This window comes from Rattus norvegicus, chromosome 1, assembly GCF_021556685.1.
Source record: "Rattus norvegicus strain SHRSP/BbbUtx chromosome 1, alternate assembly SHRSP_T2T, whole genome shotgun sequence".
NCBI lineage: Eukaryota > Metazoa > Chordata > Mammalia > Rodentia > Muridae > Rattus > Rattus norvegicus.
In genome coordinates, this window is record NC_141534.1 from 121,503,068 (window position 1) to 121,526,587 (window position 23,520).

At 41.6% G+C, this 23,520-nt stretch overlaps 13 non-coding genes across 13 annotated transcripts; all 13 read right to left on the minus strand.

The window, feature by feature from the left end:
• Positions 1 to 1,057: 1,057 nt before the first annotated feature.
• LOC134485317 (small nucleolar RNA SNORD115) lies at positions 1,058 to 1,135 on the minus strand. The gene has a single exon (XR_015656267.1). It is a non-coding gene; the product is annotated as a small nucleolar RNA SNORD115 (small nucleolar RNA).
• Positions 1,136 to 2,896: 1,761 nt separating this feature from the next.
• LOC134485326 (small nucleolar RNA SNORD115) lies at positions 2,897 to 2,974 on the minus strand. Its single transcript, XR_015656564.1, has one exon. It is a non-coding gene; the product is annotated as a small nucleolar RNA SNORD115 (small nucleolar RNA).
• Positions 2,975 to 4,735: 1,761 nt separating this feature from the next.
• On the minus strand, positions 4,736 to 4,813 carry LOC134485327 (small nucleolar RNA SNORD115). Its single transcript, XR_015656567.1, has one exon. It is a non-coding gene; the product is annotated as a small nucleolar RNA SNORD115 (small nucleolar RNA).
• Positions 4,814 to 6,574: 1,761 nt separating this feature from the next.
• LOC134485323 (small nucleolar RNA SNORD115) lies at positions 6,575 to 6,652 on the minus strand. The gene has a single exon (XR_015656568.1). It is a non-coding gene; the product is annotated as a small nucleolar RNA SNORD115 (small nucleolar RNA).
• Positions 6,653 to 8,413: 1,761 nt separating this feature from the next.
• LOC134485324 (small nucleolar RNA SNORD115) lies at positions 8,414 to 8,491 on the minus strand. Its single transcript, XR_015656569.1, has one exon. It is a non-coding gene; the product is annotated as a small nucleolar RNA SNORD115 (small nucleolar RNA).
• Positions 8,492 to 10,252: 1,761 nt separating this feature from the next.
• On the minus strand, positions 10,253 to 10,330 carry LOC148007389 (small nucleolar RNA SNORD115). The gene has a single exon (XR_015656570.1). It is a non-coding gene; the product is annotated as a small nucleolar RNA SNORD115 (small nucleolar RNA).
• A 1,761-nt stretch (positions 10,331 to 12,091) lies between these two features.
• On the minus strand, positions 12,092 to 12,169 carry LOC134485330 (small nucleolar RNA SNORD115). Its single transcript, XR_015656268.1, has one exon. It is a non-coding gene; the product is annotated as a small nucleolar RNA SNORD115 (small nucleolar RNA).
• A 1,761-nt stretch (positions 12,170 to 13,930) lies between these two features.
• Positions 13,931 to 14,008, minus strand: LOC134485331 (small nucleolar RNA SNORD115). The gene has a single exon (XR_015656571.1). It is a non-coding gene; the product is annotated as a small nucleolar RNA SNORD115 (small nucleolar RNA).
• Positions 14,009 to 15,769: 1,761 nt separating this feature from the next.
• On the minus strand, positions 15,770 to 15,847 carry LOC134485325 (small nucleolar RNA SNORD115). Its single transcript, XR_015656574.1, has one exon. It is a non-coding gene; the product is annotated as a small nucleolar RNA SNORD115 (small nucleolar RNA).
• A 1,761-nt stretch (positions 15,848 to 17,608) lies between these two features.
• On the minus strand, positions 17,609 to 17,686 carry LOC148007390 (small nucleolar RNA SNORD115). The gene has a single exon (XR_015656575.1). It is a non-coding gene; the product is annotated as a small nucleolar RNA SNORD115 (small nucleolar RNA).
• Positions 17,687 to 19,447: 1,761 nt separating this feature from the next.
• Positions 19,448 to 19,525, minus strand: LOC148007391 (small nucleolar RNA SNORD115). The gene has a single exon (XR_015656576.1). It is a non-coding gene; the product is annotated as a small nucleolar RNA SNORD115 (small nucleolar RNA).
• A 1,761-nt stretch (positions 19,526 to 21,286) lies between these two features.
• LOC148007392 (small nucleolar RNA SNORD115) lies at positions 21,287 to 21,364 on the minus strand. Its single transcript, XR_015656269.1, has one exon. It is a non-coding gene; the product is annotated as a small nucleolar RNA SNORD115 (small nucleolar RNA).
• Positions 21,365 to 23,125: 1,761 nt separating this feature from the next.
• On the minus strand, positions 23,126 to 23,203 carry LOC148007393 (small nucleolar RNA SNORD115). The gene has a single exon (XR_015656270.1). It is a non-coding gene; the product is annotated as a small nucleolar RNA SNORD115 (small nucleolar RNA).
• Positions 23,204 to 23,520: the final 317 nt, after the last annotated feature.

The window sequence follows — 23,520 nt, forward strand, 5'->3', positions numbered from 1 at the left end:
CGTTAGCACTCAGTGATTGCCATGTGATGAAACTCAGAATGTGACCAAAATTCGTGTGACTAGATCAGTTGGTGTTTGCAATTATCCCATTGACATCACGTTCCTCTGTCCCAAGAGCTCCAGAAACCATCTCCTTGATAGCATTTGTTTTCTGATGAATACTGAAGTAAATTTTAGTAAGATCAAGAATGAAGCTGTGTGATGACACATAGAAGGGAATTGGTAGCCAAAGCCACACCTTCAACTTCAATCTACCCTACTGGCTAGGTTCCCTGTGGCCTGAGAGTTTCGTGAAAAATTTCGCGAAGCTCCCTTTGGGGCAATAATTCTTGGAGTGTCTTTTGATGCAGAAAATTTATCGCCAATTTCTTCATCTCTAAACTAAAGTCTTATTCCTGGGTTCCCCTTGCCATTGGAAATCCATCTCTGTGCACCAGCTTTGATTTGTGAGCCTGTGTGTGGACTGAAATTTCTCCAAATTCAAAAGGTATATTCATATTCCAGATCCCTCCATTTGTGTAGATAGTATCATCTAGGATCTCTTCCAAGATATTCAATTTTATGGCTGTATGAACTACAGGTAGAAAGGAATTTCTCTACATTTTTAATAGTGCAGTTCAAAGGGACAAAACATACTGAGAAGTGAAATTCATTTCTGACTGGGATTGCATTATTTTTAATTAAGAAACCTTTGATGGGCTGAAATTATTGGTCAAAATACTGAGGAATATCTTATAGGAATTTCAATCCATTAATCGTGATCATTTCACTCACCTGGGAATAGTGATCCACTGGACCGCAGGGGTGATGCCAGGTGACTGCAAGACATCAGAGCAGAGAGGGTAATGATGACAGGGTTGGTGTTGCAGACTTGCACACAAGCAGATTATGAGATTAGGTGCTAGTTGGCAGGCAGTGTTTGCCAGCACAGTTGCACTAAGATTGTCCAGGTTCCCACAGAGGGAAAAGAGCACAAGGTCATCAGAGCAGCTCAGATGAGTCCCGCAAGTGGTCCTCAAAGAGACTAAGTAGTGCTTGTAACCCTGGCTCCCTGGTTGGGCCTCAGCGTAATCCTATTGAGCATGATTTTTATGTCATCATTCTGTTCTTGACTTTCTGTTGTCATCATTGACCCAGACACAGGTAGGACACAACTGTCAATAATGTAATTTCACCTGCACCATGGCTTACCTTGGCTGCCAACACTTCCTCAGAATTTGAATCCTCACTTGCAAGTGCAGAGGGTACAAGGGCACAGCGCTCTTGTGTGGAATAAGGGTAGACCTAGCTTGAATTTGAAGACTGTCCTCTCTAAAAAGGAAAGAGCAAGATGTGAGGGCAATTGTATCCCTTCAGTTCATACGATCATATTAATTTAAAGGAGGCTGTTTAAGAAGTCTAATGTATGATGCCACTTAGCAGAATCACTCTGGCAACATCCACTTCCATGCTGACATTCCCAACACATGGAAAGTTACTTCCCTAAGCGATCAATAGGTCAATAGGTACCCAAAACCAAATCATTGATGAAGGGGATGACACATGCTCTTTGTCATATACACCGATCAAATCTTTCAATTGCTAAACATTGTCAGAAACCAAGGCAAAGGTGAATTTACCTGAGTAATATTGGAAGGACAATACACGAACAGTTACGTATACTTTAATCAAATTTTCATGAGACTTGTGCATTTCAGATTTTATGTGCTAGGCTATGTTCATTCCTCCCCATTTCCATACTGCATGGTAACAATCAGTTCCCACAGCTGGTAAGTGAATGCTGAAGAGAATCTGTTGCCCAGAAGAAAGCAACAGGTATTTTGGCCATGAATCCCTGAGCGTTAGCACTCAGTGATTGCCATGTGATGAAACTCAGAATGTGACCAAAATTCGTGTGACTAGATCAGTTGGTGTTTGCAATTATCCCATTGACATCACGTTCCTCTGTCCCAAGAGCTCCAGAAACCATCTCCTTGATAGCATTTGTTTTCTGATGAATACTGAAGTAAATTTTAGTAAGATCAAGAATGAAGCTGTGTGATGACACATAGAAGGGAATTGGTAGCCAAAGCCACACCTTCAACTTCAATCTACCCTACTGGCTAGGTTCCCTGTGGCCTGAGAGTTTCGTGAAAAATTTCGCGAAGCTCCCTTTGGGGCAATAATTCTTGGAGTGTCTTTTGATGCAGAAAATTTATCGCCAATTTCTTCATCTCTAAACTAAAGTCTTATTCCTGGGTTCCCCTTGCCATTGGAAATCCATCTCTGTGCACCAGCTTTGATTTGTGAGCCTGTGTGTGGACTGAAATTTCTCCAAATTCAAAAGGTATATTCATATTCCAGATCCCTCCATTTGTGTAGATAGTATCATCTAGGATCTCTTCCAAGATATTCAATTTTATGGCTGTATGAACTACAGGTAGAAAGGAATTTCTCTACATTTTTAATAGTGCAGTTCAAAGGGACAAAACATACTGAGAAGTGAAATTCATTTCTGACTGGGATTGCATTATTTTTAATTAAGAAACCTTTGATGGGCTGAAATTATTGGTCAAAATACTGAGGAATATCTTATAGGAATTTCAATCCATTAATCGTGATCATTTCACTCACCTGGGAATAGTGATCCACTGGACCGCAGGGGTGATGCCAGGTGACTGCAAGACATCAGAGCAGAGAGGGTAATGATGACAGGGTTGGTGTTGCAGACTTGCACACAAGCAGATTATGAGATTAGGTGCTAGTTGGCAGGCAGTGTTTGCCAGCACAGTTGCACTAAGATTGTCCAGGTTCCCACAGAGGGAAAAGAGCACAAGGTCATCAGAGCAGCTCAGATGAGTCCCGCAAGTGGTCCTCAAAGAGACTAAGTAGTGCTTGTTACCCTGGCTCCCTGGTTGGGCCTCAGGGTAATCCTATTGAGCATGATTTTTATGTCATCATTCTGTTCTTGACTTTCTGTTGTCATCATTGACCCAGACACAGGCAGGACACAACTGTCAATAATGTAATTTCACCTGCACCATGGCTTACCTTGGCTGCCAACACTTCCTCAGAATTTGAATCCTCACTTGCAAGTGCAGAGGGTACAAGGGCACAGCGCTCTTGTGTGGAATAAGGGTAGACCTAGCTTGAATTTGAAGACTGTCCTCTCTAAAAAGGAAAGAGCAAGATGTGAGGGCAATTGTATCCCTTCAGTTCATACGATCATATTAATTTAAAGGAGGCTGTTTAAGAAGTCTAATGTATGATGCCACTTAGCAGAATCACTCTGGCAACATCCACTTCCATGCTGACATTCCCAACACATGGAAAGTTACTTCCCTAAGCGATCAATAGGTCAATAGGTACCCAAAACCAAATCATTGATGAAGGGGATGACACATGCTCTTTGTCATATACACCGATCAAATCTTTCAATTGCTAAACATTGTCAGAAACCAAGGCAAAGGTGAATTTACCTGAGTAATATTGGAAGGACAATACACGAACAGTTACGTATACTTTAATCAAATTTTCATGAGACTTGTGCATTTCAGATTTTATGTGCTAGGCTATGTTCATTCCTCCCCATTTCCATACTGCATGGTAACAATCAGTTCCCACAGCTGGTAAGTGAATGCTGAAGAGAATCTGTTGCCCAGAAGAAAGCAACAGGTATTTTGGCCATGAATCCCTGAGCGTTAGCACTCAGTGATTGCCATGTGATGAAACTCAGAATGTGACCAAAATTCGTGTGACTAGATCAGTTGGTGTTTGCAATTATCCCATTGACATCACGTTCCTCTGTCCCAAGAGCTCCAGAAACCATCTCCTTGATAGCATTTGTTTTCTGATGAATACTGAAGTAAATTTTAGTAAGATCAAGAATGAAGCTGTGTGATGACACATAGAAGGGAATTGGTAGCCAAAGCCACACCTTCAACTTCAATCTACCCTACTGGCTAGGTTCCCTGTGGCCTGAGAGTTTCGTGAAAAATTTCGCGAAGCTCCCTTTGGGGCAATAATTCTTGGAGTGTCTTTTGATGCAGAAAATTTATCGCCAATTTCTTCATCTCTAAACTAAAGTCTTATTCCTGGGTTCCCCTTGCCATTGGAAATCCATCTCTGTGCACCAGCTTTGATTTGTGAGCCTGTGTGTGGACTGAAATTTCTCCAAATTCAAAAGGTATATTCATATTCCAGATCCCTCCATTTGTGTAGATAGTATCATCTAGGATCTCTTCCAAGATATTCAATTTTATGGCTGTATGAACTACAGGTAGAAAGGAATTTCTCTACATTTTTAATAGTGCAGTTCAAAGGGACAAAACATACTGAGAAGTGAAATTCATTTCTGACTGGGATTGCATTATTTTTAATTAAGAAACCTTTGATGGGCTGAAATTATTGGTCAAAATACTGAGGAATATCTTATAGGAATTTCAATCCATTAATCGTGATCATTTCACTCACCTGGGAATAGTGATCCACTGGACCGCAGGGGTGATGCCAGGTGACTGCAAGACATCAGAGCAGAGAGGGTAATGATGACAGGGTTGGTGTTGCAGACTTGCACACAAGCAGATTATGAGATTAGGTGCTAGTTGGCAGGCAGTGTTTGCCAGCACAGTTGCACTAAGATTGTCCAGGTTCCCACAGAGGGAAAAGAGCACAAGGTCATCAGAGCAGCTCAGATGAGTCCCGCAAGTGGTCCTCAAAGAGACTAAGTAGTGCTTGTTACCCTGGCTCCCTGGTTGGGCCTCAGGGTAATCCTATTGAGCATGATTTTTATGTCATCATTCTGTTCTTGACTTTCTGTTGTCATCATTGACCCAGACACAGGCAGGACACAACTGTCAATAATGTAATTTCACCTGCACCATGGCTTACCTGGGCTGCCAACACTGCCTCAGAATTTGAATCCTCACTTGCAAGTGCAGAGGGTACAAGGGCACAGCGCTCTTGTGTGGAATAAGGGTAGACCTAGCTTGAATTTGAAGACTGTCCTCTCTAAAAAGGAAAGAGCAAGATGTGAGGGCAATTGTATCCCTTCAGTTCATACAATCATATTAATTTTAAGGAGGCTGTTTAAGAAGTCTAATGTATGATGCCACTTAGCAGAATCACTCTTGCAACATCCACTTCCATGCTGACATTCCCAACACATGGAAAGTTACTTCCCTAAGCGATCAATAGGTCAATAGGTACCCAAAACCAAATCATTGATGAAGGGGATGACACATGCTCTTTGTCATATACACCGATCAAATCTTTCAATTGCTAAACATTGTCAGAAACCAAGGCAAAGGTGAATTTACCTGAGTAATATTGGAAGGACAATACACGAACAGTTACGTATACTTTAATCAAATTTTCATGAGACTTGTGCATTTCAGATTTTATGTGCTAGGCTATGTTCATTCCTCCCCATTTCCATACTGCATGGTAACAATCAGTTCCCACAGCTGGTAAGTGAATGCTGAAGAGAATCTGTTGCCCAGAAGAAAGCAACAGGTATTTTGGCCATGAATCCCTGAGCGTTAGCACTCAGTGATTGCCATGTGATGAAACTCAGAATGTGACCAAAATTCGTGTGACTAGATCAGTTGGTGTTTGCAATTATCCCATTGACATCACGTTCCTCTGTCCCAAGAGCTCCAGAAACCATCTCCTTGATAGCATTTGTTTTCTGATGAATACTGAAGTAAATTTTAGTAAGATCAAGAATGAAGCTGTGTGATGACACATAGAAGGGAATTGGTAGCCAAAGCCACACCTTCAACTTCAATCTACCCTACTGGCTAGGTTCCCTGTGGCCTGAGAGTTTCGTGAAAAATTTCGCGAAGCTCCCTTTGGGGCAATAATTCTTGGAGTGTCTTTTGATGCAGAAAATTTATCGCCAATTTCTTCATCTCTAAACTAAAGTCTTATTCCTGGGTTCCCCTTGCCATTGGAAATCCATCTCTGTGCACCAGCTTTGATTTGTGAGCCTGTGTGTGGACTGAAATTTCTCCAAATTCAAAAGGTATATTCATATTCCAGATCCCTCCATTTGTGTAGATAGTATCATCTAGGATCTCTTCCAAGATATTCAATTTTATGGCTGTATGAACTACAGGTAGAAAGGAATTTCTCTACATTTTTAATAGTGCAGTTCAAAGGGACAAAACATACTGAGAAGTGAAATTCATTTCTGACTGGGATTGCATTATTTTTAATTAAGAAACCTTTGATGGGCTGAAATTATTGGTCAAAATACTGAGGAATATCTTATAGGAATTTCAATCCATTAATCGTGATCATTTCACTCACCTGGGAATAGTGATCCACTGGACCGCAGGGGTGATGCCAGGTGACTGCAAGACATCAGAGCAGAGAGGGTAATGATGACAGGGTTGGTGTTGCAGACTTGCACACAAGCAGATTATGAGATTAGGTGCTAGTTGGCAGGCAGTGTTTGCCAGCACAGTTGCACTAAGATTGTCCAGGTTCCCACAGAGGGAAAAGAGCACAAGGTCATCAGAGCAGCTCAGATGAGTCCCGCAAGTGGTCCTCAAAGAGACTAAGTAGTGCTTGTTACCCTGGCTCCCTGGTTGGGCCTCAGGGTAATCCTATTGAGCATGATTTTTATGTCATCATTCTGTTCTTGACTTTCTGTTGTCATCATTGACCCAGACACAGGCAGGACACAACTGTCAATAATGTAATTTCACCTGCACCATGGCTTACCTGGGCTGCCAACACTGCCTCAGAATTTGAATCCTCACTTGCAAGTGCAGAGGGTACAAGGGCACAGCGCTCTTGTGTGGAATAAGGGTAGACCTAGCTTGAATTTGAAGACTGTCCTCTCTAAAAAGGAAAGAGCAAGATGTGAGGGCAATTGTATCCCTTCAGTTCATACAATCATATTAATTTGAAGGAGGCTGTTTAAGAAGTCTAATGTATGATGCCACTTAGCAGAATCACTCTTGCAACATCCACTTCCATGCTGACATTCCCAACACATGGAAAGTTACTTCCCTAAGCGATCAATAGGTCAATAGGTACCCAAAACCAAATCATTGATGAAGGGGATGACACATGCTCTTTGTCATATACACCGATCAAATCTTTCAATTGCTAAACATTGTCAGAAACCAAGGCAAAGGTGAATTTACCTGAGTAATATTGGAAGGACAATACACGAACAGTTACGTATACTTTAATCAAATTTTCATGAGACTTGTGCATTTCAGATTTTATGTGCTAGGCTATGTTCATTCCTCCCCATTTCCATACTGCATGGTAACAATCAGTTCCCACAGCTGGTAAGTGAATGCTGAAGAGAATCTGTTGCCCAGAAGAAAGCAACAGGTATTTTGGCCATGAATCCCTGAGCGTTAGCACTCAGTGATTGCCATGTGATGAAACTCAGAATGTGACCAAAATTCGTGTGACTAGATCAGTTGGTGTTTGCAATTATCCCATTGACATCACGTTCCTCTGTCCCAAGAGCTCCAGAAACCATCTCCTTGATAGCATTTGTTTTCTGATGAATACTGAAGTAAATTTTAGTAAGATCAAGAATGAAGCTGTGTGATGACACATAGAAGGGAATTGGTAGCCAAAGCCACACCTTCAACTTCAATCTACCCTACTGGCTAGGTTCCCTGTGGCCTGAGAGTTTCGTGAAAAATTTCGCGAAGCTCCCTTTGGGGCAATAATTCTTGGAGTGTCTTTTGATGCAGAAAATTTATCGCCAATTTCTTCATCTCTAAACTAAAGTCTTATTCCTGGGTTCCCCTTGCCATTGGAAATCCATCTCTGTGCACCAGCTTTGATTTGTGAGCCTGTGTGTGGACTGAAATTTCTCCAAATTCAAAAGGTATATTCATATTCCAGATCCCTCCATTTGTGTAGATAGTATCATCTAGGATCTCTTCCAAGATATTCAATTTTATGGCTGTATGAACTACAGGTAGAAAGGAATTTCTCTACATTTTTAATAGTGCAGTTCAAAGGGACAAAACATACTGAGAAGTGAAATTCATTTCTGACTGGGATTGCATTATTTTTAATTAAGAAACCTTTGATGGGCTGAAATTATTGGTCAAAATACTGAGGAATATCTTATAGGAATTTCAATCCATTAATCGTGATCATTTCACTCACCTGGGAATAGTGATCCACTGGACCGCAGGGGTGATGCCAGGTGACTGCAAGACATCAGAGCAGAGAGGGTAATGATGACAGGGTTGGTGTTGCAGACTTGCACACAAGCAGATTATGAGATTAGGTGCTAGTTGGCAGGCAGTGTTTGCCAGCACAGTTGCACTAAGATTGTCCAGGTTCCCACAGAGGGAAAAGAGCACAAGGTCATCAGAGCAGCTCAGATGAGTCCCGCAAGTGGTCCTCAAAGAGACTAAGTAGTGCTTGTTACCCTGGCTCCCTGGTTGGGCCTCAGGGTAATCCTATTGAGCATGATTTTTATGTCATCATTCTGTTCTTGACTTTCTGTTGTCATCATTGACCCAGACACAGGCAGGACACAACTGTCAATAATGTAATTTCACCTGCACCATGGCTTACCTGGGCTGCCAACACTGCCTCAGAATTTGAATCCTCACTTGCAAGTGCAGAGGGTACAAGGGCACAGCGCTCTTGTGTGGAATAAGGGTAGACCTAGCTTGAATTTGAAGACTGTCCTCTCTAAAAAGGAAAGAGCAAGATGTGAGGGCAATTGTATCCCTTCAGTTCATACGATCATATTAATTTAAAGGAGGCTGTTTAAGAAGTCTAATGTATGATGCCACTTAGCAGAATCCCTCTTGCAACATCCACTTCCATGCTGACATTCCCAACACATGGAAAGTTACTTCCCTAAGCGATCAATAGGTAAATAGGTACCCAAAACCAAATCATTGATGAAGGGGATGACACATGCTCTTTGTCATATACACCGATCAAATCTTTCAATTGCTAAACATTGTCAGAAACCAAGGCAAAGGTGAATTTACCTGAGTAATATTGGAAGGACAATACACGAACAGTTACGTATACTTTAATCAAATTTTCATGAGACTTGTGCATTTCAGATTTTATGTGCTAGGCTATGTTCATTCCTCCCCATTTCCATACTGCATGGTAACAATCAGTTCCCACAGCTGGTAAGTGAATGCTGAAGAGAATCTGTTGCCCAGAAGAAAGCAACAGGTATTTTGGCCATGAATCCCTGAGCGTTAGCACTCAGTGATTGCCATGTGATGAAACTCAGAATGTGACCAAAATTCGTGTGACTAGATCAGTTGGTGTTTGCAATTATCCCATTGACATCACGTTCCTCTGTCCCAAGAGCTCCAGAAACCATCTCCTTGATAGCATTTGTTTTCTGATGAATACTGAAGTAAATTTTAGTAAGATCAAGAATGAAGCTGTGTGATGACACATAGAAGGGAATTGGTAGCCAAAGCCACACCTTCAACTTCAATCTACCCTACTGGCTAGGTTCCCTGTGGCCTGAGAGTTTCGTGAAAAATTTCGCGAAGCTCCCTTTGGGGCAATAATTCTTGGAGTGTCTTTTGATGCAGAAAATTTATCGCCAATTTCTTCATCTCTAAACTAAAGTCTTATTCCTGGGTTCCCCTTGCCATTGGAAATCCATCTCTGTGCACCAGCTTTGATTTGTGAGCCTGTGTGTGGACTGAAATTTCTCCAAATTCAAAAGGTATATTCATATTCCAGATCCCTCCATTTGTGTAGATAGTATCATCTAGGATCTCTTCCAAGATATTCAATTTTATGGCTGTATGAACTACAGGTAGAAAGGAATTTCTCTACATTTTTAATAGTGCAGTTCAAAGGGACAAAACATACTGAGAAGTGAAATTCATTTCTGACTGGGATTGCATTATTTTTAATTAAGAAACCTTTGATGGGCTGAAATTATTGGTCAAAATACTGAGGAATATCTTATAGGAATTTCAATCCATTAATCGTGATCATTTCACTCACCTGGGAATAGTGATCCACTGGACCGCAGGGGTGATGCCAGGTGACTGCAAGACATCAGAGCAGAGAGGGTAATGATGACAGGGTTGGTGTTGCAGACTTGCACACAAGCAGATTATGAGATTAGGTGCTAGTTGGCAGGCAGTGTTTGCCAGCACAGTTGCACTAAGATTGTCCAGGTTCCCACAGAGGGAAAAGAGCACAAGGTCATCAGAGCAGCTCAGATGAGTCCCGCAAGTGGTCCTCAAAGAGACTAAGTAGTGCTTGTTACCCTGGCTCCCTGGTTGGGCCTCAGGGTAATCCTATTGAGCATGATTTTTATGTCATCATTCTGTTCTTGACTTTCTGTTGTCATCATTGACCCAGACACAGGCAGGACACAACTGTCAATAATGTAATTTCACCTGCACCATGGCTTACCTGGGCTGCCAACACTGCCTCAGAATTTGAATCCTCACTTGCAAGTGCAGAGGGTACAAGGGCACAGCGCTCTTGTGTGGAATAAGGGTAGACCTAGCTTGAATTTGAAGACTGTCCTCTCTAAAAAGGAAAGAGCAAGATGTGAGGGCAATTGTATCCCTTCAGTTCATACGATCATATTAATTTAAAGGAGGCTGTTTAAGAAGTCTAATGTATGATGCCACTTAGCAGAATCCCTCTTGCAACATCCACTTCCATGCTGACATTCCCAACACATGGAAAGTTACTTCCCTAAGCGATCAATAGGTAAATAGGTACCCAAAACCAAATCATTGATGAAGGGGATGACACATGCTCTTTGTCATATACACCGATCAAATCTTTCAATTGCTAAACATTGTCAGAAACCAAGGCAAAGGTGAATTTACCTGAGTAATATTGGAAGGACAATACACGAACAGTTACGTATACTTTAATCAAATTTTCATGAGACTTGTGCATTTCAGATTTTATGTGCTAGGCTATGTTCATTCCTCCCCATTTCCATACTGCATGGTAACAATCAGTTCCCACAGCTGGTAAGTGAATGCTGAAGAGAATCTGTTGCCCAGAAGAAAGCAACAGGTATTTTGGCCATGAATCCCTGAGCGTTAGCACTCAGTGATTGCCATGTGATGAAACTCAGAATGTGACCAAAATTCGTGTGACTAGATCAGTTGGTGTTTGCAATTATCCCATTGACATCACGTTCCTCTGTCCCAAGAGCTCCAGAAACCATCTCCTTGATAGCATTTGTTTTCTGATGAATACTGAAGTAAATTTTAGTAAGATCAAGAATGAAGCTGTGTGATGACACATAGAAGGGAATTGGTAGCCAAAGCCACACCTTCAACTTCAATCTACCCTACTGGCTAGGTTCCCTGTGGCCTGAGAGTTTCGTGAAAAATTTCGCGAAGCTCCCTTTGGGGCAATAATTCTTGGAGTGTCTTTTGATGCAGAAAATTTATCGCCAATTTCTTCATCTCTAAACTAAAGTCTTATTCCTGGGTTCCCCTTGCCATTGGAAATCCATCTCTGTGCACCAGCTTTGATTTGTGAGCCTGTGTGTGGACTGAAATTTCTCCAAATTCAAAAGGTATATTCATATTCCAGATCCCTCCATTTGTGTAGATAGTATCATCTAGGATCTCTTCCAAGATATTCAATTTTATGGCTGTATGAACTACAGGTAGAAAGGAATTTCTCTACATTTTTAATAGTGCAGTTCAAAGGGACAAAACATACTGAGAAGTGAAATTCATTTCTGACTGGGATTGCATTATTTTTAATTAAGAAACCTTTGATGGGCTGAAATTATTGGTCAAAATACTGAGGAATATCTTATAGGAATTTCAATCCATTAATCGTGATCATTTCACTCACCTGGGAATAGTGATCCACTGGACCGCAGGGGTGATGCCAGGTGACTGCAAGACATCAGAGCAGAGAGGGTAATGATGACAGGGTTGGTGTTGCAGACTTGCACACAAGCAGATTATGAGATTAGGTGCTAGTTGGCAGGCAGTGTTTGCCAGCACAGTTGCACTAAGATTGTCCAGGTTCCCACAGAGGGAAAAGAGCACAAGGTCATCAGAGCAGCTCAGATGAGTCCCGCAAGTGGTCCTCAAAGAGACTAAGTAGTGCTTGTTACCCTGGCTCCCTGGTTGGGCCTCAGCGTAATCCTATTGAGCATGATTTTTATGTCATCATTCTGTTCTTGACTTTCTGTTGTCATCATTGACCCAGACACAGGTAGGACACAACTGTCAATAATGTAATTTCACCTGCACCATGGCTTACCTTGGCTGCCAACACTTCCTCAGAATTTGAATCCTCACTTGCAAGTGCAGAGGGTACAAGGGCACAGCGCTCTTGTGTGGAATAAGGGTAGACCTAGCTTGAATTTGAAGACTGTCCTCTCTAAAAAGGAAAGAGCAAGATGTGAGGGCAATTGTATCCCTTCAGTTCATACGATCATATTAATTTAAAGGAGGCTGTTTAAGAAGTCTAATGTATGATGCCACTTAGCAGAATCACTCTTGCAACATCCACTTCCATGCTGACATTCCCAACACATGGAAAGTTACTTCCCTAAGCGATCAATAGGTAAATAGGTACCCAAAACCAAATCATTGATGAAGGGGATGACACATGCTCTTTGTCATATACACCGATCAAATCTTTCAATTGCTAAACATTGTCAGAAACCAAGGCAAAGGTGAATTTACCTGAGTAATATTGGAAGGACAATACACGAACAGTTACGTATACTTTAATCAAATTTTCATGAGACTTGTGCATTTCAGATTTTATGTGCTAGGCTATGTTCATTCCTCCCCATTTCCATACTGCATGGTAACAATCAGTTCCCACAGCTGGTAAGTGAATGCTGAAGAGAATCTGTTGCCCAGAAGAAAGCAACAGGTATTTTGGCCATGAATCCCTGAGCGTTAGCACTCAGTGATTGCCATGTGATGAAACTCAGAATGTGACCAAAATTCGTGTGACTAGATCAGTTGGTGTTTGCAATTATCCCATTGACATCACGTTCCTCTGTCCCAAGAGCTCCAGAAACCATCTCCTTGATAGCATTTGTTTTCTGATGAATACTGAAGTAAATTTTAGTAAGATCAAGAATGAAGCTGTGTGATGACACATAGAAGGGAATTGGTAGCCAAAGCCACACCTTCAACTTCAATCTACCCTACTGGCTAGGTTCCCTGTGGCCTGAGAGTTTCGTGAAAAATTTCGCGAAGCTCCCTTTGGGGCAATAATTCTTGGAGTGTCTTTTGATGCAGAAAATTTATCGCCAATTTCTTCATCTCTAAACTAAAGTCTTATTCCTGGGTTCCCCTTGCCATTGGAAATCCATCTCTGTGCACCAGCTTTGATTTGTGAGCCTGTGTGTGGACTGAAATTTCTCCAAATTCAAAAGGTATATTCATATTCCAGATCCCTCCATTTGTGTAGATAGTATCATCTAGGATCTCTTCCAAGATATTCAATTTTATGGCTGTATGAACTACAGGTAGAAAGGAATTTCTCTACATTTTTAATAGTGCAGTTCAAAGGGACAAAACATACTGAGAAGTGAAATTCATTTCTGACTGGGATTGCATTATTTTTAATTAAGAAACCTTTGATGGGCTGAAATTATTGGTCAAAATACTGAGGAATATCTTATAGGAATTTCAATCCATTAATCGTGATCATTTCACTCACCTGGGAATAGTGATCCACTGGACCGCAGGGGTGATGCCAGGTGACTGCAAGACATCAGAGCAGAGAGGGTAATGATGACAGGGTTGGTGTTGCAGACTTGCACACAAGCAGATTATGAGATTAGGTGCTAGTTGGCAGGCAGTGTTTGCCAGCACAGTTGCACTAAGATTGTCCAGGTTCCCACAGAGGGAAAAGAGCACAAGGTCATCAGAGCAGCTCAGATGAGTCCCGCAAGTGGTCCTCAAAGAGACTAAGTAGTGCTTGTTACCCTGGCTCCCTGGTTGGGCCTCAGGGTAATCCTATTGAGCATGATTTTTATGTCATCATTCTGTTCTTGACTTTCTGTTGTCATCATTGACCCAGACACAGGCAGGACACAACTGTCAATAATGTAATTTCACCTGCACCATGGCTTACCTGGGCTGCCAACACTGCCTCAGAATTTGAATCCTCACTTGCAAGTGCAGAGGGTACAAGGGCACAGCGCTCTTGTGTGGAATAAGGGTAGACCTAGCTTGAATTTGAAGACTGTCCTCTCTAAAAAGGAAAGAGCAAGATGTGAGGGCAATTGTATCCCTTCAGTTCATACGATCATATTAATTTAAAGGAGGCTGTTTAAGAAGTCTAATGTATGATGCCACTTAGCAGAATCACTCTTGCAACATCCACTTCCATGCTGACATTCCCAACACATGGAAAGTTACTTCCCTAAGCGATCAATAGGTAAATAGGTACCCAAAACCAAATCATTGATGAAGGGGATGACACATGCTCTTTGTCATATACACCGATCAAATCTTTCAATTGCTAAACATTGTCAGAAACCAAGGCAAAGGTGAATTTACCTGAGTAATATTGGAAGGACAATACACGAACAGTTACGTATACTTTAATCAAATTTTCATGAGACTTGTGCATTTCAGATTTTATGTGCTAGGCTATGTTCATTCCTCCCCATTTCCATACTGCATGGTAACAATCAGTTCCCACAGCTGGTAAGTGAATGCTGAAGAGAATCTGTTGCCCAGAAGAAAGCAACAGGTATTTTGGCCATGAATCCCTGAGCGTTAGCACTCAGTGATTGCCATGTGATGAAACTCAGAATGTGACCAAAATTCGTGTGACTAGATCAGTTGGTGTTTGCAATTATCCCATTGACATCACGTTCCTCTGTCCCAAGAGCTCCAGAAACCATCTCCTTGATAGCATTTGTTTTCTGATGAATACTGAAGTAAATTTTAGTAAGATCAAGAATGAAGCTGTGTGATGACACATAGAAGGGAATTGGTAGCCAAAGCCACACCTTCAACTTCAATCTACCCTACTGGCTAGGTTCCCTGTGGCCTGAGAGTTTCGTGAAAAATTTCGCGAAGCTCCCTTTGGGGCAATAATTCTTGGAGTGTCTTTTGATGCAGAAAATTTATCGCCAATTTCTTCATCTCTAAACTAAAGTCTTATTCCTGGGTTCCCCTTGCCATTGGAAATCCATCTCTGTGCACCAGCTTTGATTTGTGAGCCTGTGTGTGGACTGAAATTTCTCCAAATTCAAAAGGTATATTCATATTCCAGATCCCTCCATTTGTGTAGATAGTATCATCTAGGATCTCTTCCAAGATATTCAATTTTATGGCTGTATGAACTACAGGTAGAAAGGAATTTCTCTACATTTTTAATAGTGCAGTTCAAAGGGACAAAACATACTGAGAAGTGAAATTCATTTCTGACTGGGATTGCATTATTTTTAATTAAGAAACCTTTGATGGGCTGAAATTATTGGTCAAAATACTGAGGAATATCTTATAGGAATTTCAATCCATTAATCGTGATCATTTCACTCACCTGGGAATAGTGATCCACTGGACCGCAGGGGTGATGCCAGGTGACTGCAAGACATCAGAGCAGAGAGGGTAATGATGACAGGGTTGGTGTTGCAGACTTGCACACAAGCAGATTATGAGATTAGGTGCTAGTTGGCAGGCAGTGTTTGCCAGCACAGTTGCACTAAGATTGTCCAGGTTCCCACAGAGGGAAAAGAGCACAAGGTCATCAGAGCAGCTCAGATGAGTCCCGCAAGTGGTCCTCAAAGAGACTAAGTAGTGCTTGTTACCCTGGCTCCCTGGTTGGGCCTCAGGGTAATCCTATTGAGCATGATTTTTATGTCATCATTCTGTTCTTGACTTTCTGTTGTCATCATTGACCCAGACACAGGCAGGACACAACTGTCAATAATGTAATTTCACCTGCACCATGGCTTACCTGGGCTGCCAACACTGCCTCAGAATTTGAATCCTCACTTGCAAGTGCAGAGGGTACAAGGGCACAGCGCTCTTGTGTGGAATAAGGGTAGACCTAGCTTGAATTTGAAGACTGTCCTCTCTAAAAAGGAAAGAGCAAGATGTGAGGGCAATTGTATCCCTTCAGTTCATACAATCATATTAATTTGAAGGAGGCTGTTTAAGAAGTCTAATGTATGATGCCACTTAGCAGAATCACTCTTGCAACATCCACTTCCATGCTGACATTCCCAACACATGGAAAGTTACTTCCCTAAGCGATCAATAGGTCAATAGGTACCCAAAACCAAATCATTGATGAAGGGGATGACACATGCTCTTTGTCATATACACCGATCAAATCTTTCAATTGCTAAACATTGTCAGAAACCAAGGCAAAGGTGAATTTACCTGAGTAATATTGGAAGGACAATACACGAACAGTTACGTATACTTTAATCAAATTTTCATGAGACTTGTGCATTTCAGATTTTATGTGCTAGGCTATGTTCATTCCTCCCCATTTCCATACTGCATGGTAACAATCAGTTCCCACAGCTGGTAAGTGAATGCTGAAGAGAATCTGTTGCCCAGAAGAAAGCAACAGGTATTTTGGCCATGAATCCCTGAGCGTTAGCACTCAGTGATTGCCATGTGATGAAACTCAGAATGTGACCAAAATTCGTGTGACTAGATCAGTTGGTGTTTGCAATTATCCCATTGACATCACGTTCCTCTGTCCCAAGAGCTCCAGAAACCATCTCCTTGATAGCATTTGTTTTCTGATGAATACTGAAGTAAATTTTAGTAAGATCAAGAATGAAGCTGTGTGATGACACATAGAAGGGAATTGGTAGCCAAAGCCACACCTTCAACTTCAATCTACCCTACTGGCTAGGTTCCCTGTGGCCTGAGAGTTTCGTGAAAAATTTCGCGAAGCTCCCTTTGGGGCAATAATTCTTGGAGTGTCTTTTGATGCAGAAAATTTATCGCCTATTTCTTCATCTCTAAACTAAAGTCTTATTCCTGGGTTCCCCTTGCCATTGGAAATCCATCTCTGTGCACCAGCTTTGATTTGTGAGCCTGTGTGTGGACTGAAATTTCTCCAAATTCAAAAGGTATATTCATATTCCAGATCCCTCCATTTGTGTAGATAGTATCATCTAGGATCTCTTCCAAGATATTCAATTTTATGGCTGTATGAACTACAGGTAGAAAGGAATTTCTCTACATTTTTAATAGTGCAGTTCAAAGGGACAAAACATACTGAGAAGTGAAATTCATTTCTGACTGGGATTGCATTATTTTTAATTAAGAAACCTTTGATGGGCTGAAATTATTGGTCAAAATACTGAGGAATATCTTATAGGAATTTCAATCCATTAATCGTGATCATTTCACTCACCTGGGAATAGTGATCCACTGGACCGCAGGGGTGATGCCAGGTGACTGCAAGACATCAGAGCAGAGAGGGTAATGATGACAGGGTTGGTGTTGCAGACTTGCACACAAGCAGATTATGAGATTAGGTGCTAGTTGGCAGGCAGTGTTTGCCAGCACAGTTGCACTAAGATTGTCCAGGTTCCCACAGAGGGAAAAGAGCACAAGGTCATCAGAGCAGCTCAGATGAGTCCCGCAAGTGGTCCTCAAAGAGACTAAGTAGTGCTTGTTACCCTGGCTCCCTGGTTGGGCCTCAGGGTAATCCTATTGAGCATGATTTTTATGTCATCATTCTGTTCTTGACTTTCTGTTGTCATCATTGACCCAGACACAGGCAGGACACAACTGTCAATAATGTAATTTCACCTGCACCATGGCTTACCTGGGCTGCCAACACTGCCTCAGAATTTGAATCCTCACTTGCAAGTGCAGAGGGTACAAGGGCACAGCGCTCTTGTGTGGAATAAGGGTAGACCTAGCTTGAATTTGAAGACTGTCCTCTCTAAAAAGGAAAGAGCAAGATGTGAGGGCAATTGTATCCCTTCAGTTCATACAATCATATTAATTTGAAGGAGGCTGTTTAAGAAGTCTAATGTATGATGCCACTTAGCAGAATCACTCTTGCAACATCCACTTCCATGCTGACATTCCCAACACATGGAAAGTTACTTCCCTAAGCGATCAATAGGTCAATAGGTACCCAAAACCAAATCATTGATGAAGGGGATGACACATGCTCTTTGTCATATACACCGATCAAATCTTTCAATTGCTAAACATTGTCAGAAACCAAGGCAAAGGTGAATTTACCTGAGTAATATTGGAAGGACAATACACGAACAGTTACGTATACTTTAATCAAATTTTCATGAGACTTGTGCATTTCAGATTTTATGTGCTAGGCTATGTTCATTCCTCCCCATTTCCATACTGCATGGTAACAATCAGTTCCCACAGCTGGTAAGTGAATGCTGAAGAGAATCTGTTGCCCAGAAGAAAGCAACAGGTATTTTGGCCATGAATCCCTGAGCGTTAGCACTCAGTGATTGCCATGTGATGAAACTCAGAATGTGACCAAAATTCGTGTGACTAGATCAGTTGGTGTTTGCAATTATCCCATTGACATCACGTTCCTCTGTCCCAAGAGCTCCAGAAACCATCTCCTTGATAGCATTTGTTTTCTGATGAATACTGAAGTAAATTTTAGTAAGATCAAGAATGAAGCTGTGTGATGACACATAGAAGGGAATTGGTAGCCAAAGCCACACCTTCAACTTCAATCTACCCTACTGGCTAGGTTCCCTGTGGCCTGAGAGTTTCGTGAAAAATTTCGCGAAGCTCCCTTTGGGGCAATAATTCTTGGAGTGTCTTTTGATGCAGAAAATTTATCGCCAATTTCTTCATCTCTAAACTAAAGTCTTATTCCTGGGTTCCCCTTGCCATTGGAAATCCATCTCTGTGCACCAGCTTTGATTTGTGAGCCTGTGTGTGGACTGAAATTTCTCCAAATTCAAAAGGTATATTCATATTCCAGATCCCTCCATTTGTGTAGATAGTATCATCTAGGATCTCTTCCAAGATATTCAATTTTATGGCTGTATGAACTACAGGTAGAAAGGAATTTCTCTACATTTTTAATAGTGCAGTTCAAAGGGACAAAACATACTGAGAAGTGAAATTCATTTCTGACTGGGATTGCATTATTTTTAATTAAGAAACCTTTGATGGGCTGAAATTATTGGTCAAAATACTGAGGAATATCTTATAGGAATTTCAATCCATTAATCGTGATCATTTCACTCACCTGGGAATAGTGATCCACTGGACCGCAGGGGTGATGCCAGGTGACTGCAAGACATCAGAGCAGAGAGGGTAATGATGACAGGGTTGGTGTTGCAGACTTGCACACAAGCAGATTATGAGATTAGGTGCTAGTTGGCAGGCAGTGTTTGCCAGCACAGTTGCACTAAGATTGTCCAGGTTCCCACAGAGGGAAAAGAGCACAAGGTCATCAGAGCAGCTCAGATGAGTCCCGCAAGTGGTCCTCAAAGAGACTAAGTAGTGCTTGTTACCCTGGCTCCCTGGTTGGGCCTCAGGGTAATCCTATTGAGCATGATTTTTATGTCATCATTCTGTTCTTGACTTTCTGTTGTCATCATTGACCCAGACACAGGCAGGACACAACTGTCAATAATGTAATTTCACCTGCACCATGGCTTACCTGGGCTGCCAACACTGCCTCAGAATTTGAATCCTCACTTGCAAGTGCAGAGGGTACAAGGGCACAGCGCTCTTGTGTGGAATAAGGGTAGACCTAGCTTGAATTTGAAGACTGTCCTCTCTAAAAAGGAAAGAGCAAGATGTGAGGGCAATTGTATCCCTTCAGTTCATACGATCATATTAATTTGAAGGAGGCTGTTTAAGAAGTCTAATGTATGATGCCACTTAGCAGAATCACTCTTGCAACATCCACTTCCATGCTGACATTCCCAACACATGGAAAGTTACTTCCCTAAGCGATCAATAGGTCAATAGGTACCCAAAACCAAATCATTGATGAAGGGGATGACACATGCTCTTTGTCATATACACCGATCAAATCTTTCAATTGCTAAACATTGTCAGAAACCAAGGCAAAGGTGAATTTACCTGAGTAATATTGGAAGGACAATACACGAACAGTTACGTATACTTTAATCAAATTTTCATGAGACTTGTGCATTTCAGATTTTATGTGCTAGGCTATGTTCATTCCTCCCCATTTCCATACTGCATGGTAACAATCAGTTCCCACAGCTGGTAAGTGAATGCTGAAGAGAATCTGTTGCCCAGAAGAAAGCAACAGGTATTTTGGCCATGAATCCCTGAGCGTTAGCACTCAGTGATTGCCATGTGATGAAACTCAGAATGTGACCAAAATTCGTGTGACTAGATCAGTTGGTGTTTGCAATTATCCCATTGACATCACGTTCCTCTGTCCCAAGAGCTCCAGAAACCATCTCCTTGATAGCATTTGTTTTCTGATGAATACTGAAGTAAATTTTAGTAAGATCAAGAATGAAGCTGTGTGATGACACATAGAAGGGAATTGGTAGCCAAAGCCACACCTTCAACTTCAATCTACCCTACTGGCTAGGTTCCCTGTGGCCTGAGAGTTTCGTGAAAAATTTCGCGAAGCTCCCTTTGGGGCAATAATTCTTGGAGTGTCTTTTGATGCAGAAAATTTATCGCCAATTTCTTCATCTCTAAACTAAAGTCTTATTCCTGGGTTCCCCTTGCCATTGGAAATCCATCTCTGTGCACCAGCTTTGATTTGTGAGCCTGTGTGTGGACTGAAATTTCTCCAAATTCAAAAGGTATATTCATATTCCAGATCCCTCCATTTGTGTAGATAGTATCATCTAGGATCTCTTCCAAGATATTCAATTTTATGGCTGTATGAACTACAGGTAGAAAGGAATTTCTCTACATTTTTAATAGTGCAGTTCAAAGGGACAAAACATACTGAGAAGTGAAATTCATTTCTGACTGGGATTGCATTATTTTTAATTAAGAAACCTTTGATGGGCTGAAATTATTGGTCAAAATACTGAGGAATATCTTATAGGAATTTCAATCCATTAATCGTGATCATTTCACTCACCTGGGAATAGTGATCCACTGGACCGCAGGGGTGATGCCAGGTGACTGCAAGACATCAGAGCAGAGAGGGTAATGATGACAGGGTTGGTGTTGCAGACTTGCACACAAGCAGATTATGAGATTAGGTGCTAGTTGGCAGGCAGTGTTTGCCAGCACAGTTGCACTAAGATTGTCCAGGTTCCCACAGAGGGAAAAGAGCACAAGGTCATCAGAGCAGCTCAGATGAGTCCCGCAAGTGGTCCTCAAAGAGACTAAGTAGTGCTTGTTAACCTGTCTCCCTGGTTGGGCCTCAGCGTAATCCTATTGAGCATGATTTTTATGTCATCATTCTGTTCTTGACTTTCTGTTGTCATCATTGACCCAGACACAGGTAGGACACAACTGTCAATAATGTAATTTCACCTGCACCATGGCTTACCTTGGCTGCCAACACTGCCTCAGAATTTGAATCCTCACTTGCAAGTGCAGAGGGTACAAGGGCACAGCGCTCTTGTGTGGAATAAGGGTAGACCTAGCTTGAATTTGAAGACTGTCCTCTCTAAAAAGGAAAGAGCAAGATGTGAGGGCAATTGTATCCCTTCAGTTCATACGATCATATTAATTTAAAGGAGGCTGTTTAAGAAGTCTAATGTATGATGCCACTTAGCAGAATCCCTCTTGCAACATCCACTTCCATGCTGACATTCCCAACACATGGAAAGTTACTTCCCTAAGCGATCAATAGGTCAATAGGTACCCAAAACCAAATCATTGATGAAGGGGATGACACATGCTCTTTGTCATATACACCGATCAAATCTTTCAATTGCTAAACATTGTCAGAAACCAAGGCAAAGGTGAATTTACCTGAGTAATATTGGAAGGACAATACACGAACAGTTACGTATACTTTAATCAAATTTTCATGAGACTTGTGCATTTCAGATTTTATGTGCTAGGCTATGTTCATTCCTCCCCATTTCCATACTGCATGGTAACAATCAGTTCCCACAGCTGGTAAGTGAATGCTGAAGAGAATCTGTTGCCCAGAAGAAAGCAACAGGTATTTTGGCCATGAATCCCTGAGCGTTAGCACTCAGTGATTGCCATGTGATGAAACTCAGAATGTGACCAAAATTCGTGTGACTAGATCAGTTGGTGTTTGCAATTATCCCATTGACATCACGTTCCTCTGTCCCAAGAGCTCCAGAAACCATCTCCTTGATAGCATTTGTTTTCTGATGAATACTGAAGTAAATTTTAGTAAGATCAAGAATGAAGCTGTGTGATGACACATAGAAGGGAATTGGTAGCCAAAGCCACACCTTCAACTTCAATCTACCCTACTGGCTAGGTTCCCTGTGGCCTGAGAGTTTCGTGAAAAATTTCGCGAAGCTCCCTTTGGGGCAATAATTCTTGGAGTGTCTTTTGATGCAGAAAATTTATCGCCAATTTCTTCATCTCTAAACTAAAGTCTTATTCCTGGGTTCCCCTTGCCATTGGAAATCCATCTCTGTGCACCAGCTTTGATTTGTGAGCCTGTGTGTGGACTGAAATTTCTCCAAATTCAAAAGGTATATTCATATTCCAGATCCCTCCATTTGTGTAGATAGTATCATCTAGGATCTCTTCCAAGAAATTCAATTTTTTGACTGTATGAACTACAGGTAGAAAGGAATTTCTCTACATTTTTAATAGTGCAGTTCAAAGGGACAAAACATACTGAGAAGTGAAATTCATTTCTGACTGGGATTGCATTATTTTTAATTAAGAAACCTTTGATGGGCTGAAATTATTGGTCAAAATACTGAGGAATATCTTATAGGAATTTCAATCCATTAATCGTGATCATTTCACTCACCTGGGAATAGTGATCCACTGGACCGCAGGGGTGATGCCAGGTGACTGCAAGACATCAGAGCAGAGAGGGTAATGAAGACAGGGTTGGTGTTGCAGACTTGCACACAAGCAGATTATGAGATTAGGTGCTAGTTGGCAGGCAGTGTTTGCCAGCACAGTTGCACTAAGATTGTCCAGGTTCCCACAGAGGGAAAAGAGCACAAGGTCATCAGAGCAGCTCAGATGAGTCCCGCAAGTGGTCCTCAAAGAGACTAAGTAGTGCTTGTTACCCTGGCTCCCTGGTTGGGCCTCAGCGTAATCCTATTGAGCATGATTTTTATGTCATCATTCTGTTCTTGACTTTCTGTTGTCATCATTGACCCAGACACAGGCAGGACACAACTGTCAATAATGTAATTTCACCTGCACCATGGCTTACCTGGGCTGCCAACACTGCCTCAGAATTTGAATCCTCACTTGCAAGTGCAGAGGGTACAAGGGCACAGCGCTCTTGTGTGGAATAAGGGTAGACCTAGCTTGAATTTGAAGACTGTCCTCTCTAAAAAGGAAAGAGCAAGATGTGAGGGCAATTGTATCCCTTCAGTTCATACGATCATATTAATTTAAAGGAGGCTGTTTAAGAAGTCTAATGTATGATGCCACTTAGCAGAATCACTCTTGCAACATCCACTTCCATGCT